The 17,368-nt window shown below is 41.2% G+C and overlaps 1 protein-coding gene across 4 annotated transcripts in view; it reads right to left on the bottom strand.

Moving 5' to 3' along the window:
* SGCD (sarcoglycan delta) overlaps positions 1-17,368 on the bottom strand; it is a 335,598-nt gene that overhangs the window by 149,293 nt on the left and 168,937 nt on the right. The window lies entirely within an intron of this gene.

The raw sequence follows: 17,368 nt of genomic DNA, 5'->3' as shown, positions 1-17,368 counted from the left end.
ATATAGAAAAGAGACAATTTAAAGAGAGAGAGTTATATTTTTTCCCCTCTTAATGTTCCTTTTCAAACCCATGCACTTCACTTTTACTGGGTTATTCTGCTCCGTGATTTACACAGGTGTGGCAGACAGATGACGTGTATACAAGAGACAGCTGCAGATGGGGACTGGAAATAACTGAGCACCTTATACATGGTCTGATCCGGAGCTCATGGAAGGCAGTAAGAAGCCTGTTTCCTTCCAATGGCTGTGAGTTAGGTCCATAGCAAGGACTCATTTATCTGTAGGAAGATGAGATCTGCCATTTATGCATCAGCAACAAGATCTTACAAAAGCCCACAGAGGTTGCCCTTATGGAAGGCTTGCAGCACTTCAACCTCTTTTGGGAGCTGCTGTGGTAACACCATGCATTGCTTTCGCCTGCACCCTGCTCTGCTACCAAAATGCCCTTTTCTCAGCTCCTGCAAAGAGCCCCACATTGGTCAGCAATGTGGCCTACAAGCCCTGAACCAGCACTCCAACAGTACTAACTTCAGTGGGGATGCATGTAGGATATGATGCTTTTTTGCACAAGACAAGACAGTATGAAACCACCCAGTCATTCTGCCTCAGTTTTCAAGACTATAAGCCAAAAGGCACACACATGGCATGCACACAACCACTGGTGATAGCATTTGAGATTTATTTGCACAGCTTGTGAGGAGTCAGTTTGTGCCAGAACAGAAACCACAGACTTTCAGATCACTAATCAGGAAAGCTATCAATAGAGCTAAAAGAGAGTCTCCTAAACTGGCTCTAACAGCAGTGATAATTCTTTTTTGGATTGGCAACCAGTAACAGCTGAAACCAATGGCGCCCAAAACATTTGGAGTCTCTTAATATGGATAAACTGAAACAGAAAAATATGAACCGCACATTCACATAATTAGATTTTTGGTTGTACAAGAAAATCAGGCATCTGCAGAGCTGTTGGCAAGATGATAGTAGCCCTTGCCTTCTGTCTTAAATTTCCCCATGGTCTTTATTCAGCAAACCAGTTACGTCTGGTGTCAGGCAGTAACTTCAGTGAATCAACGTGTGTTTTGAGTTAAGCACATGCTTTACTGCTTTGTGGACCAGGCCTTCTTATGGCAGCCTGGCTCCGGCAGGACCAACAGTCAAATCATTTACCATATGGCAGTACAGAACTTTGAAATCATTCAGTTCTTTGCAGAAATATGGTGAGCCAGTGGGTTTCAAACTTTTCTCGATGTGTGTGTACCCCTAAATATTTCCTAAAGGTGGTGTATACCCCTGTCATCATTTCATGGAGAGATATTTCTACATACTCTCTGCAAAACTCTTTTCTGTCATTTCTCACAGCTTCCTTGGGAATAGTCCACAAGCCTCCCATATGTCTTTGGACTACAGGCTGGAAACTACTGCTGGAGATAACTTAATCCCCTATTAAAAATATAAATAATCTCTTCTGTTTATGTGCCATACTTCCTATCTTTGGAACATTTATGGGAGCTAGCAGCATGCTGGCAGGTAGAGACATGGGGAGGTGACAGCATTAATATTGCATTTTTTCCATTGGCATAATTAGTAGGCCAAGTCTATAAATATTTACATTAAATCTGTCAGGCATCACACCAACCACACTGATAACTTAAGGGTGTCTTGCTGTAAACTGCATTAATGCCGAAGTATTTTGTCACCAAGTAACATAAAAATGCTCCTTCAAACTAAGCCTCTTTGATTAGGCTGGTTTTATCTCTCTCTTATTTGAGTATGGGGTTTAAAGATGATTCAAGCATCAGAACTGTGGCTCAAGGACTGTTCTATTTTTCTGTTATTGAGCTATCATTTGTATCAGTGCCAGCACTACCAAAAATATATGAACCCTGCAAGTGTAAAACTTAAGTTGATGTTGACATAACTGTCTGCATAACTGCTATTGTTCCTCAGTAGTGGTAGGGTTATGAGGGTTAAAAAAGCCTCCTAGAGCTCTTTGGGAAGATAAAAACAAATTAACCTCTCAAAGCTCTGATATCTTTGCAGCTGGAACATGTAGAGGCTTTCATTTTGTGCAGGAGATCCACTCCACCTGGATCCATGAATTTCTACACCAGGAAATACACAAGATCTATAAAAGGCAGGAAGGAAAGTTCCTTCTCTGTCATTTATACCTATCCTGCATTTTGGCATCCAGCATTTTCTAGAAACAGCTGAAAATGATTTAGTATTTACTGTTAACTTGGCAATATTCATAACTAATTCCGCTTAACTGATAATATCTATTTGCATGCAAACTGAAATTCGGGATTTTCATGCCATGAAGATTTCCAGGGACTCATTCAAACATACCAAAACCTTTCTAAGAAAATCAGGGGAAAACAAATATACAGAAAGAACCAGCATGTAAATGCAGGTGTGTGTGCACCTGGAGTGAAGGAAGAAGTAAAAATGAACATTTTAATATCTGAATGAGACAATGAAGCAATCCCTTGTTTGAGCTTTCCCTCCAAATGACTTTCCTTTTAATCCATAAAATCTCTTGAAATATCACAATGGAATAAATACAAATGTTCAAATATTACTAAACTCTCAACTGAAAGAAATCATCTGCCGAATTATTATTATTTTAAGTTACCCTCAGCCTTGGACTCTTGTAACAGATCTCTCATGTACACATGTACAAAGGGAGAAGCCCAGACTCATTTGAGCTCCATTTCTTTAAATGCAGAATTCTGGTAGCTGAGGGATCAGAAAGTTAACTGTTTGGGGTCAGGAACAGCAAGCTGTGGGAAGGCAGCTTTTGGCATTCCTGATGGATTCACCCAGCCCTGAGCATCTAGAGAGGATGGAGGACAATGTAATGAGAAAGGGGGGGGAGGTTCCAAGAATTTGTGTGGCAGTAGTTGTAGGAGACGAATGCTCACTGGAGGGAGAAAACCCCCATCCCTCTGTATGTGTGTGTGTGTAGGGAATGAAGGTCTGATTTGACAGTAGGGAGCAAAATCTCATTTAAGTGCTGCAGCTGTGAATGAATGAAGGCACACAGGTCATCAGGTAATCGGCTGAGATGGGCTTGTTGGACAAGTGAAAAGGAAATGGAAGAAAATGAAAAAAGCACTTGTGTGTGTGTGTTCGGCTGCAAGAACTGTGCCTGGAGAGCAACTGACTGTGCATGCAACCCTGTGCTGGAAGTAGTCGGACCTGCAGTACCTACATCCTCACCCACTGCTCTAGTTTCTTCAGAGGAGATAAATATGGCTACATTTGAGTAAGAAGCTATAAATACAAGCCTGGCTATGAGATTAAAGATATTCTAATTCTCATAAGCTAAAGAGGGGCAGAACTACCACCGCTGTGGTCCTGCTGTCACAGACAGGATTCAAGGATGCTCTGAATTTCATGCGGATGAGAAACTACAGTAACAGCAGAGGTGACCCTGAAGTGAAGATGTTGCTTCACACAGCACCGAATTATTTAGATTCAAGTACTTTTTTTTGCCCCTTCTACTCACCCAGTGGTAGCAAACAACAACCGTGCAAATGAAACAAGGGAAACACAAGAAGTCCTGGTTTCATAGTCATTTTACAGGTGAGCTGGGGAATGGGAGATCAGGGCAGCAGTCAATGTCACTTGTACGAGGCTGAAAACACAGCATGAGTTCAGGTGAAGGACTAAGCTTTTATTACAGGTTAGAGTTTGAGAACTGCTCAGGGTCTGGTGTTCAGAAACATCCATGTCTGCCGCTGCTGCTAGGGGACAAGGACCAAGGTGGCAAACAGGCATCACCAAAGGCAGACATCTTCCACTGGACAAGCTCAGGAGAGCTGTAGAAAACGGAGGGTAGAAGATGGAAATTGAAGTAGCCAGTGTGCCAGAACAACATGTTTAACTCTTCACAGGTTGATGTGTAACATCTACATTGAGAACAACCTATTCCTAATGACTATTTTCTCCTTAGGGTCCAAGACCTGCAGATTCCCTGAGGCCATTTGCAGACTGCAGTGCACCTAATCAGAAAGCTCTGTGCTGTGCTCTTTTGCCCACAAAAGCTGAAGCAGTGATTACCCATTGGCCAAAGAGCCACAGCCAGGACCTCATTCAGCTCTCCCTGTCACCCCAACTGCTGCTTTGTAATTATTCTGATTATTTCAGCCATTTCCAGGCTCTTCTCAGAAATAATTTAGGACCAGTAGAGCTTGTTAATAGGTAAAATGGAAAGTGTTCCTTTTCATTTCTCCGGCAACATTAATGTAATTATCCTGAATCATTCTCAAACTATGTGGGCTGTAATTTCAAGACAATATTACTATTACAGAACCCTGTTCTTCCAGCCAGCATGTGTCATACTCCCCATCCAGAAGTTATTTATTGATAATCGGAAAGGTCTTCATTTACAAACAATAGGCCCTCTTCATTTGCAGCACAACAAGAAAGCCAGGTAGGTGTCACCATGTGTGTATCACTTCCCTGACTTCCACCCCTCCGGTATAAGGAACGCATGACAGAAAACAACTGTGAAGATGAATTACATACAGATATAAGAGAAAATATACAGTTGGCCAGGCCAATAATTATTCTTCTATTAAACCTTAATGGCATCCAAATTTATTACTCTCATTTGAGTGGCCTCACCTTTTGTTGCAGGTTCAAGGCATGGAGCTGCTCTCAAAGCTTCAGTTAGAGATACGCCCCAGTGCATACAAATCTCCACCTCAGCCTACAATAATCATCTTCTGGGGGAAAAGCTCCAGTTTCTCTGCCAGGTCTATTGTGGCAGGGATTTCTGGAGTATGGATACGACACGCTGCTTACATTCTTTGTGGTTGCTGGTCAAGCTGAGCTGCTGTTCAGCAGTCTGTGCTTATCACTGTCTTTCCCTTTACACTCCCAGCTATTTTTACTTTGTCAAGAAAGAAGCTCTGCTTGTTCTTACACTTAGATATCCTATTATATCATGAAGTTTAACATCACCCAATGCACACAGATTTGGTTCTATGGAACAATTTTCATAGGCAGCATACCTGTATTTTCACAAAGCAATTAGAAGGACTCTAAGAACACTAACAAGGCAGACTGTCAGTCCCTGAGCAGCCCTGGTCATTGCCATCTCTTTTAATGAGCTGTGGTATGTCATTCTGGACACTAAGACTTCTGCATGATCCTGTGAGCCTCCTGCGATGAGCAGCAGTCACCTTCATAGATAAAAAACAGTCCAAAAGAGAACTCTTGCCCTCCTTTCCCCATGACAACTTAGACACCATCAAGCTTAAACTAGGTATAAAAATAGATACAGAACTATACATATCTAGAACACACTACATATACGGAAGATTTTTTTTTTTCGATGAGGGTGGTAAAACACTCTAACAGGTTTCCCAAAGAGGTTGTAGATGTCCCATCCCTGGAAACACTCAAGGTCAGGCTGAATGGGGCTCTGAGCAACCTGGTCTAGTTGAAAATGTCATCGCAGGGGATGCACTAGATGACCCTGAAAGACCCCTTCCAACCCAAATCATTCAGTGATTCTAAAACCTGATGTACCACATTTGCGCTGGTATAAGAAGGAAGGAGAGAGCAGTTCTGGTAATCAAAATGATGAGCAACCTTTAACCAAATTTTGCAAATTCTTACTCACTGCTTATATTCTGCAAGAGGTGATAAGATACATTCTGATCACAAAGCACCTCGTGACTGCTACTTGGAAACGTAGCGGAGTAAAGAATGATTGTGCTTATATATAAATAAATGCACACATGCTCATATACTCACATATTTTGAGTTTCAACAGAGAATGAGGGGGAAGGTTTATATAGCAAATTTATAGGAACATTAAGATACACTGTGATTGTGTAGAAAGTGTGAGTGAGAGGCAAGGAAAAAAGATGCAATGGCCCAAGAAATAAATGCACGTTTCTATGTCAGTAATCACACCTGACCATTGCCAGAGAACTCAATGCGGTGGAGGCATATCTGTGAGGGTATTTAATCCAAAGACCATGAAAAGGCCATTGTGCAAAAATTCCAGACTCAGATTTATCTACAGAAATATACCCAAGGGCCTCTCAATCTCAGCATCTCTGCTACAATTATTGGCAGGATGTCACAAAGGGTAAAAAGCCATTTAATTGGGAAATGCCTTTATCACTGTAGCTATTACCTCTCAATTTCTGAGAGGATTCTTTGTGCTTTCTCATACCTAACCAGTTTCTTGGAGCCTGTGATAGATTTTTTTTTCTATGTGTTCAACAGAAGCTGTAAGGGCTGCAATGTCCAAGAAAGTTGATGAGACCATTTGCACTTGGTCTGCTACCCTCTTCCAAGTATTTATCTAGTTCAGCAGCTGGTAAGGCTTAGCCCTCAGTGCAATGTCACAGGGCTGCTGCTGCTGCTTCCAAATCTCTGAGTGAGACAGACTCTTGCTAAGGATGACTGCAAAAAAGTTTAGTCCCATAGAGTATGGAAGAGAGAAACAAATGTCCCATCCCTTCCTCTGCAGAGGAGAGAGTCAACATACAGCTTAGTTCTTGGCACCTATATCCTTATAATCATGGTCTTGGATTACTTGTGAGCACAGGGACCCCAGAAGCCCCAACCAGCACTGCGCTGCAGAAATCTTTGCTGAAGAAGTAGAGGAATGGAATGAAGTTCCTCCTGTAGTATTTGCTTTTAAATGGTAGAAAAATGAGTGGCTCATTGTGTGAGTCCTCTAAGTGAGTAAACGCACCCTACAGTTTGGCAGCAACAGGATGTTTTTTTTCACTAGGACACAGCGAAAACCCTGCCACGTTTGTATATGTTGGAGTGAAATTTCATCAATGCTGTGATTAATGTTTACGTTATTGCCCTAAATTCTCCATTCTTTCAGGCTAAAAATACCCCCTTGGATTTCCTGGTATTTTCCAATAAGAATCAAAAAAGGAGTGAAAGCGAGAGAGAAAATAAGAGAGAGATGCTTTGTGTCTTGCATCCAGATTTACTTTTTGGGCAAAGTAGCTGTCAGGAAAGTAAGAGAGCCGATCCTTTCTAAAATGCGAGAGACTTTACTTGCCCATTTTTAATCCCAAAATGATTACAAAGGTTTATGTGAACGCTTGTCGAAGATTAGCTCGGTTTTCAAGCTAACCCTCACTCAGAGATGTATTTATAATTATAGGTTCACTCTATAAAATCATTAACTGGTATTTAAAAAAAAATCATATTTGATTTTGTCTTCCCAAGTGCCCATGTGGCTTTTTCTAATTGTTCAAACATGCCCATTCTCAGTTTCTGTGGGTTAGAGGCATACTCAAGCTGGACTCAGCTCCCCCTCCACAATGGCAGAGAATATATAAAGTGAAAAATGCAATCCATTCCTACAAAAACCTGTTCCCAAATGCAAAAATGACCTAATAAAAGACTTACTGTTTTTGTAATCCCCTGCCTTACAGAAGATCAGCAGAAGAGAAATCAACACAGAGCATTTAATCTTAATTCTGTGTGAAAGCATACATATATTTAAGTAGAGGTATATTTAAGTGATCTGCAATGTATTGTTACAGTGGGGTTAGATGTGAATTCTGCAGCAACAGGTCCTGTCCAAGAAGGCCAGAGGTTAAGTGTTTCTCAACATGCTGCTCAAGCCATCAAGCCAGTGAGCATCTGCCTCCTTGTATGAGGCAGCACTGTGCTGCATTAGCATTGAGCAAAGCTTCCTTCTTTCACCCCTTCAGCTATTTATCATCATCTTAGAAAACTGGGAGCCACTCAGCACAGCGTTACAGAATTTTCCATCCCTACTGCCACACAGAGGTTAAACCAATTTCCCTGCAATACAACAGCAAAGCCAGTGCATTCCTTTTAACCTAAATCACCCAAGTAGTTAGGCTTTAAAGGAAAGCCAGTGGGGAATGCATATGTTTGCAGGGCATGTTGCTGGGAGCACAGTCTGGAACAGTCCCAGAGTTTTATATGTTTATCATCTCAACACATAAACTTTCTCCCCATAGGGCTCCTTTTCACTTACCTGTTTTTATTATTCTGCAGCTGGAACTCCACAGCAAATCTCTCAAAGGTTAACAGGCCTGACCAGAAAGCACAAGAAACAGTCTGGCTACAGTCTATGGATTTTAATGCTCTACATTACAACAACATGCTATTTTTATACCGGGTAGCAGCCTACAATCAGCAGTATTGCAGTGACTGTGTAAGATATGACAGAGGCCAAGGAAAGGTGCAATAACAGCTGTAAAACAATCCACCTACAAATAATAACAGAAGACCACCATAAGCATGGAATGGAAGAGAAGGGTCATAACAAACAAGGGAGACTCAGAGAAACTCCAGCAAGGGCACCTGCATTTGCTAGCCTTGGAAACCAAGGAAATGATGTGGTGCTACAGCAGGTCGGCAACCATTTCAGATAGATACTGATCCCCATGTGAAATCATTCAATCTTTCTTTGATGGGTTTCAGAAAGCCTGGCTGCTGTCTTTCAAAGAGAAATGACACCCTTAGGCTGGAAGTTACAGGTTGTTGCAGGCAAAAGGACAGAAGTACACACACATGCTTTCCTCATCTGCTGTACACTCAAGCTGGCCATGTATTTTTCAACAAGGAATGCTTGCAGGCACTGAAACATCTCTCAGACACATGCTTTCTAAAAGAACATGGTTTAGAAGCTATTTAAAATACGAAACGAAAAAAAGCTGGCTGCCAGAAGACATGTGTTGCATCCCTTCATTCACTGCAATGCAGCGAGCAGCAAATCTTAAAAGCACTGTTTATGCCTCATGTATCTCAGCAAAGGATTTCTAAGCACCTTATGAAGAGAGATTGTCACAGGGCCAAAACCTGGCCCCATCAATTCTTTGGCGGTGCAGTGAACCCTGAACTTGCTTCAGCACTGGGGAAAGGGCATTTACCACACCAGTCTTACAAGAGGTTGAGTAATCTTTGACTCTTGCCAAGGAGCAGACAGCCACATCAGTCTGGGCAATGTCATCACAGCTCTGGTTGGGATCCAGGGCTGCAGAAGGTGTAACCAAAGGCTCCTGCATCACTGGATGCACCCAATAGCCTGCAACCCCTGCACAAGCAAAGCACTTGAGCACAAGTCATGTTTTAAGTACTTTCCATAACAGATGCTTACATGAACACGTGAAATACCTCAAATTACATGCAGTTCTATCCAAAGACAACTGGAAGAAATGAAGAAAATATTTCAATAAAAAGCTGCCTCAGACTTCTTTAAAGGAGCACCAGAAGCCCATCAGCTTTATGCTTTCTCCATCTTTTTATCTGCTTTCAAAACTAGATCAGGTTGCCCATTTGATCTCCATCCAACCTAGAGTAAGGGCCATACTCTCTAGCTGGAAAAGAGCACAAGGTATGAATAGTCAGCCCAGGCACAAAGGCTGGGACTGTGCTTGGAGAACAGGGGTTAACAGGTCTGCACCATGATAATGCCTCCTTCACTAGGGCCCAGAGAGAGTTTAGCTCTGTCTATCCTAAATTATTTGCATTTCTATATAAAGACAAACCCAAGGATTCCTTAAATATAACATTTGTCACAATTATGTGCTGTCATTTCTTTATAATTATCTTAAGTACTTCACTCTCAGGAAAATGTGGTTGAAAATGCAAGAGAATTATGCTGATCACTTGCTCATAATTAGATAGATTCAATAAAACCTGGTGCTTAGCAAGCTTTGCATCTGTACACTCTATGCAAAACTAATCTCAAAGATATGTCTATCTTTTTCTTTAGCCTTCTGCTATCAAGCTGTGCTGGTTTTGGCTGGGATAGAGTTCATTTTCTTCACAGTAGCTACTATACAGTTTTAGAATTGTGCTGAAAACAGTGCTGATAATTCAGGGATGTTTTCTGCTAAGCAGTGCTTACACAGAGCAAGGCCTTTTCTACTCCTCATCACCCCACCAGTGAAGAGGCGGGGGGTGCACAAGGAGTAGGGAGGGGACACAGCCAGGACAGTTGACCTCAACTGACCCAAGGGATATCCCATACCACAGGGTGTCACGCTCAGCGCATAAACCTACATGAAGAAGGAAGAAGAGGGGATGTTTGCAGTAATGGTGTTTGTCTTCCTTAGTCACCATGATGGATCCCTGTTTTCCTAGAGATGGGTGAACACCTGCCTGCAATGAGAAGTGGTGAATGAATTCCTGGTTTTGCTTTGCTTGCATGCACAGCTTTTGCTTTACCTGTTAAACTGTCTTCAAGTCAAACCAAGCATTTTCTCACTTTTCTGATTCTCCCCCACATCCTGCTGGGCTGCTGGGGGAGAGTGAACAAATAGCTGGGTGATGTTTAGCTCCTGAATGGGGTTAAACCACAACACAAGCACATCTGATGTGGCAAGGTTGGTCTACATAAACGGAAACGTCTTGAGGATTATCTAAAATCATTACTTTGTTCACAAAACAGTTCTCTAGTGTTCCAGTTTTCCCTTCTGCTACTGTTATGCAAAGCTTGGAGTAAAATTAGGGGGTTTGGCTTGTTGTGAGAAGCAGCCAATTATGGAACTGGTGATTTTTGTCAGAAGACTGGTTATTTATGAAGAAAATAAGTCTTGTTTCCATAGTGGGAAGAACGTGGGGGTAAAAAAAAGTAGTAATCTTGTGGCCCTCTGCTCCAAATGTCTTTCAATCAGCATTTAGTCAAAACGTTCATTCAAAATGTTAGCTGCTTCTTGAAGCTACAAGCAAGGATGAATATGCACATCTCAGCACAAAAGATGCCTTACCTAGGGAGCACTGATGAAGCTAAAGCTACCAGTAGAATCACAAACTCTACTCACATGAAGAATTGCCTGTTTTCCTATGCGCAACAGCCCTTGTGTCATAGAAGTGCACAAAATTAGCTAAAAATGCTCATGAACACTAAAAAAGACAAAATATATTTATGGAGCTCCTTTCTGCTGTCTCCAATAAGCAGTCCAATATGTCTTCAACCCCATATATAACCATCTCTATTTACTACTCTGAGTATCTGATCTTCTTTTCCCTGCATCAGACGATTTTTCTTCTTCCTTCAGAGAACTGCCCCTGTTTCTAAGTCTGAAGAATATGAAGTAAATATGGTACTGCATATAAACAATGTAGAATATTACAGAGCTTCTAAATTCAGTCAGCCAAAGATATAATTTTTTCCCCCCTTTCTCAGTGATTGGTGCCCTCTGGAAGAAATAATAATTATATGGCAAAAAAATGAGGAAAGAGGTATGTTGAATGACAAAAGCATTTAGTCAAAACATACCTGAAACACTGAGGGGAAATAAAGAAGCTTTTAAAACTGCTAAGCCTGAATAATACTGCATTATTAGTTGTAAAAGGGATGAAAAATAAAACCCCTCCATTAAGAAAAGGACTTAAGAAATTTGCTATACACTAATGCCATCTACCAGACATCAGTGGAAGTAGCAGACAAAAGAGTCAAATGAAACTGAATATGACAAAAATTAAGTAGAAAGCTGTGCACAGCCCTAAGTTTTGGGGGTTGTTTGGCTTTGTTTGCTGGGATTTAGGGTTGTTTTATTGGATTTTGGGGGGTTTCGTTGTCTGCGTTTTGTTTTGGTTTCTTTTGTTTCTTTATTTTAAGCAACTACCAAATTTGTTTCTTTTTGCATTTTTCCTCAAAGCAAGGATTTCAGGGTATCCATGAATACGAGTATTTATCAATTCTTCTAATTGGCAAGATTGCAGAAAAACCCTTTAATTCCCCTTCCAATACAACTTTGAAGCACAACATACATTTACATTACCTTGAACTATTATTATTCTTCTCCTGCAAGCTGCCTCTTATGCAAGGTAAAAACCTTATTTTGTATCAAGTCCACATTGTCTCAGGGCCTCTTCAACCTGCCTTGAATATCTTGATCACTGAATCGAAGCTCAGTGAGTTCTGATAGCAGCTACACTGTCAAATTAATCACTGTCAACTTATCTGTAAGTTTCCAAGGACTGCCTGATAATTGTAATGGGGTTGCTTCTTCTCTTTTTTTGTCCTAAGTGGCCCCAGATTTATATCCAGCTCCAAACCACGCCTCAAAGACTTGTGCTAAGCCTGTGCATAACAAAGGCTGAAATACACATAAAATGTAGGTATCATTTTACAACATAAGTCTATAAACAACACAGAACCCTAAAATTTGTGTAACTGAGACCATGAACGGTGGCCATGATCCTGTCTTTAGCCTACATACTTGTTGAAACCCGAAGCTAGGATGTTGCTGGTATTCTTGGATATCCACCAGAAATAAACAGCAGATCCCTGTTCAATCTCAAGACAGTGAGAAACAGATGCAGCTGCAAAATCTGCTATTGCTGTGCCATGGACATGGTCTCCATCAGCTGATACAGACACATGTATGCACAGAAAGTGGAAGATGGGGAAAGCAATACCTGAAACTAGCAGAGCATGATGTGGACCTGAACCATTTTGAGAGACCAGAGAACACTTCCATTTCAAAAGGAACACCATCTATCTGTGTCCCTGCTATTTCAGACACAATCACACTTCTTCCAGCACACAGTCAGCCAAAACTAACAAAATACATTGACTTTAGTCCTTAATATCTCCTTAGAAAAATATTCAAGACACTCCGACAGTTAGAAAGAATGCAACTTTGTGTATGTATGTGTTCAGATCAATGACACCTCTATGTATCAACTCTACCTTTTTTTCTTCCCCTCAAAAACCCCTCCATTGCTTTAAGAAGTATTTACACACACCAACCAACAAAGACACTATCCAGAAATTCTGCTCGTATTTGTCTTTTTCTGATCTTCCAGAAGGACAAAAGCTATTTAGACACCACACTTAGTCTGTCTCTACAATGGAAAGGTTCCAGTGATTAAGCTGTACTGAATAGCCACTGATTAAGAAATTGGAGCAGTGCGAGCAGTGCTAGGGGTTGCTGTGGATTCAAGGTGAGAGGAACTGTGCTGGAGTTACTTGGAAGTGCACAAAGAGGAATTTCCGTGTTGTCAAAAATCTTCCACTCTGTCTGATTCTGGCATTATTTCCTACTGGCTTGTTAAGAAAAAACAAGCTCTCATCACACTCCTCTGGTGCTTCCTTTGCTCCTTGGATGAATATTCTGCAAGTGCAAATAAGATGTTCAACAGCAGCAATTTATTCTCTGTCTCTTACAAAAAGCATTGCAGGGAGCCAGGCTTTTGTATCAGGAGCTGGAAGCAAGTGTGTTACAGCAAAGGCTCCCTGCCAGGTCCAAGTTCCCCTCCTTCTTCTGTCCTTTGCTTTCTGTGAGATAATAGCCATAAGGCTCCACAGGGGACATATTAGTATGGTACTGGTTCTCCATATTTTGTCTGATCTCTACTACTGTGCTTGCATGACTCCAGCAGGAGACACTCATGGAATTTAGCCATGAAGATCCAAACTCATGCTCCTGAACTGCAGACAGAGGATGCATAGGCAGTCCCAGACTGGGCAGAGGATCAATACTGGGGAGGGATATCTTATTAATATTGCAATGTAAGCCTAGGGTTTAAATAGCCCATGTCAGAAGAACTCAGACATGCCATCACAAAACTTTTATTTCCTACGCTTCGGGGCTTTTAATTTTCCAGCCCCTCTGAATAGCAGTTATGCCTGAGATGGTAAACTTCGCCCTCCTCCAAATTCCAAACACACAGTGCAACTATGCTTAAGCCTGTTGGTTCTTTCTCCCTTACAGAACAACATTCACTGCCTCTGTTTTGCCTGACTTTTCTTCCCCAGGATGCTGGCAGCATATGGGTTAACAAGACAATTATTTGAAGGAAAGACATTTCCAATAAATCAGCAGATAGCAAAAGGGAAAAAGCACTGGAGTAATTTTTTCTGCTCACAATTTCATTATGCTCTTGGCTGTGAGCCATTATAAGGTAAATCACCCAAGTCATGTTGCACAGACATTTCTGAAAGGACAGTTATTTAAATCACTTTGTAAGCTACACTCCTTGTTTTGAATGGAGAATCCTGCTTATTTTGTATGTATGGCACTTTATGCCCATTTAAAAGTTTTGAAAAGAGAGCTGCAGCAAAGCTAGAGCTGTAATTTGGCTGCAAACAGCACATCGCAGCACTGCCATGTGTTGTCCCCACAGCTCACATTCTCCTTTCCCTCCTTCTCAAGACCTGATCCCAGCGAATGGACATACATCCCCTCTTCTGTTCCATGAGGGCAATAAAGTTCGGAGTAATGCTGAGCAAAGAAGGGATAATTACTTGTATTACCTTGACCTGCTCAAGTCTGCTGAGCTGGTGATGTTCACTAACCCTTTTCCTAAGTTTTCACATCCATCAGTTGCTGGTTCATGGCTCCTCAGCAAATATGGAAAACAACAGAAATGTCCTGCTTAGACCACTGAGAAGACTCCCAGAAACTCCTAGAGCAAGGAAATAGTGTTTGCTGGCAAAAAGATTATAGTTTTGACAGGCTTTTGATTTTCTTTCTCACCCACAACACCAGTGGGATCAAGAACAACAGAGAGCACTGCAGAATGTCATGGACAAAGAATATGGGGGGCAAAAACCAGGTAAATACCATGGTGCTCCATGTGGCCTTGAAAGCACCAGCTTGTCCCTGCACAACCTGTATTCTACCTATTTTTAATGACTTCTAACTTCACAATGTCATTAATGTTCAATATTTTTCTTTTTACAGCTGACAGCTTTCAACTTAATGTGCTCACTGTTACTTTTTCTTCTCCCCCAGATGTCATTGAAAGTGCCTTTACCTTCATTATCTGGAATCTCACAGCATTTACTAAAATACCGAGCATCAGTTATAAAAACCCCACATAAAAGCCATATGCACTATCAGAATCTCAAGTTAACACAATAAAGGCATCCTCACATGCATTCCAGAAGACAGGAATCCCAATTAATGCCTCATATAGAAACACAACCTCTTCATGCTTAACCCTCAGATTTGGATTGGGAGCCCAGCATTGGCTGAAAGTACCTGAGGCACAGTTCAGATATTTAATTTCTGACTCTTTAAAACATGCCGAAGGCTGCTTTTCCCTCCATCTATTTACCAAGCTCTCACTTGGGCTAGATTCAGCACAGCAAGCACCTACTGCAGGAGATGGAGATTCCTCACCAGTTTCTAAACTAGATGAGAGACACATCCAGCTGCTTTTCAATGCATGTTCCACTGTCAATCAAAATTAAAGGGTATAATTAAGTAGGCAACAGCTAAGCAATGTCTGTCTTCTACCGAGAACCCAATGAACAGATTAATTTGTCAGTGAAATAGAGTAAGATGAGTTCCTCTAAAAAAACTCCTAACTCTGGCCATATCAAGGTACCATCATATTTTTTCTATCTAGCAGCAGGTTAAACATTGTCTTTTACTGTAACAAGGAGTTTCAAAAGTTGCCAAGATCTCAGAGCTTTCTGTATTACACAATATTAATATCAGTGATTTCAGTTCAACCTGCAAATTCAGCTCATGAAGGTGTCATTCAGCCTCATGACCAGGATCAATGTCTGCTACCGGGCAAGTTCCAGTTAGGTGTCCCATGGGAGTGGCATTTGCTACCCTGCCCTGGGAACCCACCAGCACTCATCATACAGACAGGGAGCAGTGCTATGTCCCACTGCCCACCACCTGGGCTGGTGTCAAGAAACAGAACTACCCCAAGGTAGTACAAGATTCAATCAACTTCAGCTCCTCTCTCAGTCCTTTCTTGTCCCTCCAGCACATTCTCACTATGTACCTTCACACAGACCTGAGGAAGCATCAGGGCAACCACAGATCTCACCAAGGCACCCACTGCGCTGCCTTAAGGCTATTAAAAATGGCACCAAGTATCTGGATGATGAAATGACACACACACCGTTGTAGGAATGACAGAATCTGCTCCAAGCTGTTGTGAGCTCCTGAGACCTTCTAAATACTTTGCTCTACCTGACATTTCTTTGTGCAGTACCTGGTATCTTCACTTTGCATCACTGAACTTTAATTAGTTTAACAACTTGCAGAGGACTTTTAAAATAATACTTTATTTAATCAACAGGTTTTTCATTGTAATGTTCGGTTGCAGCACAAGATCATGTAAAGATAATGAGAAGTATTGGAGCAGCTGAAAACTTAATAATTAAAACATGTAAAAATTAATTATACTGCTCATCATTGATTTTGTCTGAAAAAGCTGATATTGCAAATAGGAAATCAAAAGCAAGGAGGTCACATAGCGAATCGCTGATATGAAAGTCATGTATCAGAGGAAAAAAATATGTTCATGCTGAGAGGAACCATTTACTGCAGGTCCACAATCCAGTGCTGAGCTGAATTCCATCCCAAATCGCAATATTGGCAATCAAGCATCAGTAAGGAGGCTGATTAGGGTGAAGCCAGAAGAACAGAGTACATATAACGAAACTATTATGTAGACAATTGTATGTGAGATTAGAATCACATGATTAATAAAGTCAGCCTTTTCAGGATCTTTTGCTACATCTGTAAAAAAAGGGAAAGGAGATTGGCAGTATAACCATGAAATGTCATTCCTCAGGCTCTCCAGAAATGTCTGAGATAGAAGCCTGGGTTAGGACTACACCGCTTGGTGCTGCAAACAGACATTATAACACCTTTTCATAGCCATAACTAAATAGAAGCCTGCTTATGTCTGCATTCACCCCCTGTATTAGGCTTCCAAGGTGAGCAGCTGGATGCTCTAACCCTTTCTGCTTTATCCTGGGAAAAATCATGTACTATGCAATAACTTAAATAATAGCTCTCTCTCTCCTGTGAGATCCTGAGCTTGTTTATAAAGCATAATTATACCCTATTTCAACTTGGAAACAGTTAATGCATCCTTTTAATAGAATAACACAGAAAAGCCAACCTGGTAGTGGCATAAATTGTACTGACAGCAATACCATAGATTCCTTTGGCCAAGTCATTAAACTTCTCCAAGCCTTATGTATGGAATGCAGAAAACAGTGTTTTACCAAACTCAGCAAAGAGATTATCTAATACTACCTAATGTTTATATATCACTTTCATATTCTCAAGTAAAGACCACAGAAATGTAAGGACGTACTGACCCACATAAGGGTTAAGAGCAAAATCTTTTTCCCAATAACAGCTCTCAAATGACCTTGTAGCATTAGGATTTATTTTCAGCGCAAAGGAAGCTCTGCCACATCTAGGAGCCATGCTTTGCTCTAACTGTGGATGACTTGCTATGAACAGGAAAGCAAGTTTAGTCACTGATCCAAACGTCAAAAGCTGCCAAATCAGCACTTTGATGAAATGTCAGGGATACTAATGTGGTTTCAGGTCTGCACTGATCTAACACTGCACAGCCAAAATGGAATCTGGTCACACACTTTTTTTTTCCCCTGTGTAAAATA

This window comes from Melopsittacus undulatus, chromosome 10 (assembly GCF_012275295.1).
Source record: "Melopsittacus undulatus isolate bMelUnd1 chromosome 10, bMelUnd1.mat.Z, whole genome shotgun sequence".
NCBI lineage: Eukaryota > Metazoa > Chordata > Aves > Psittaciformes > Psittaculidae > Melopsittacus > Melopsittacus undulatus.
This window is presented reverse-complemented; position numbering and strand designations above follow the sequence as displayed.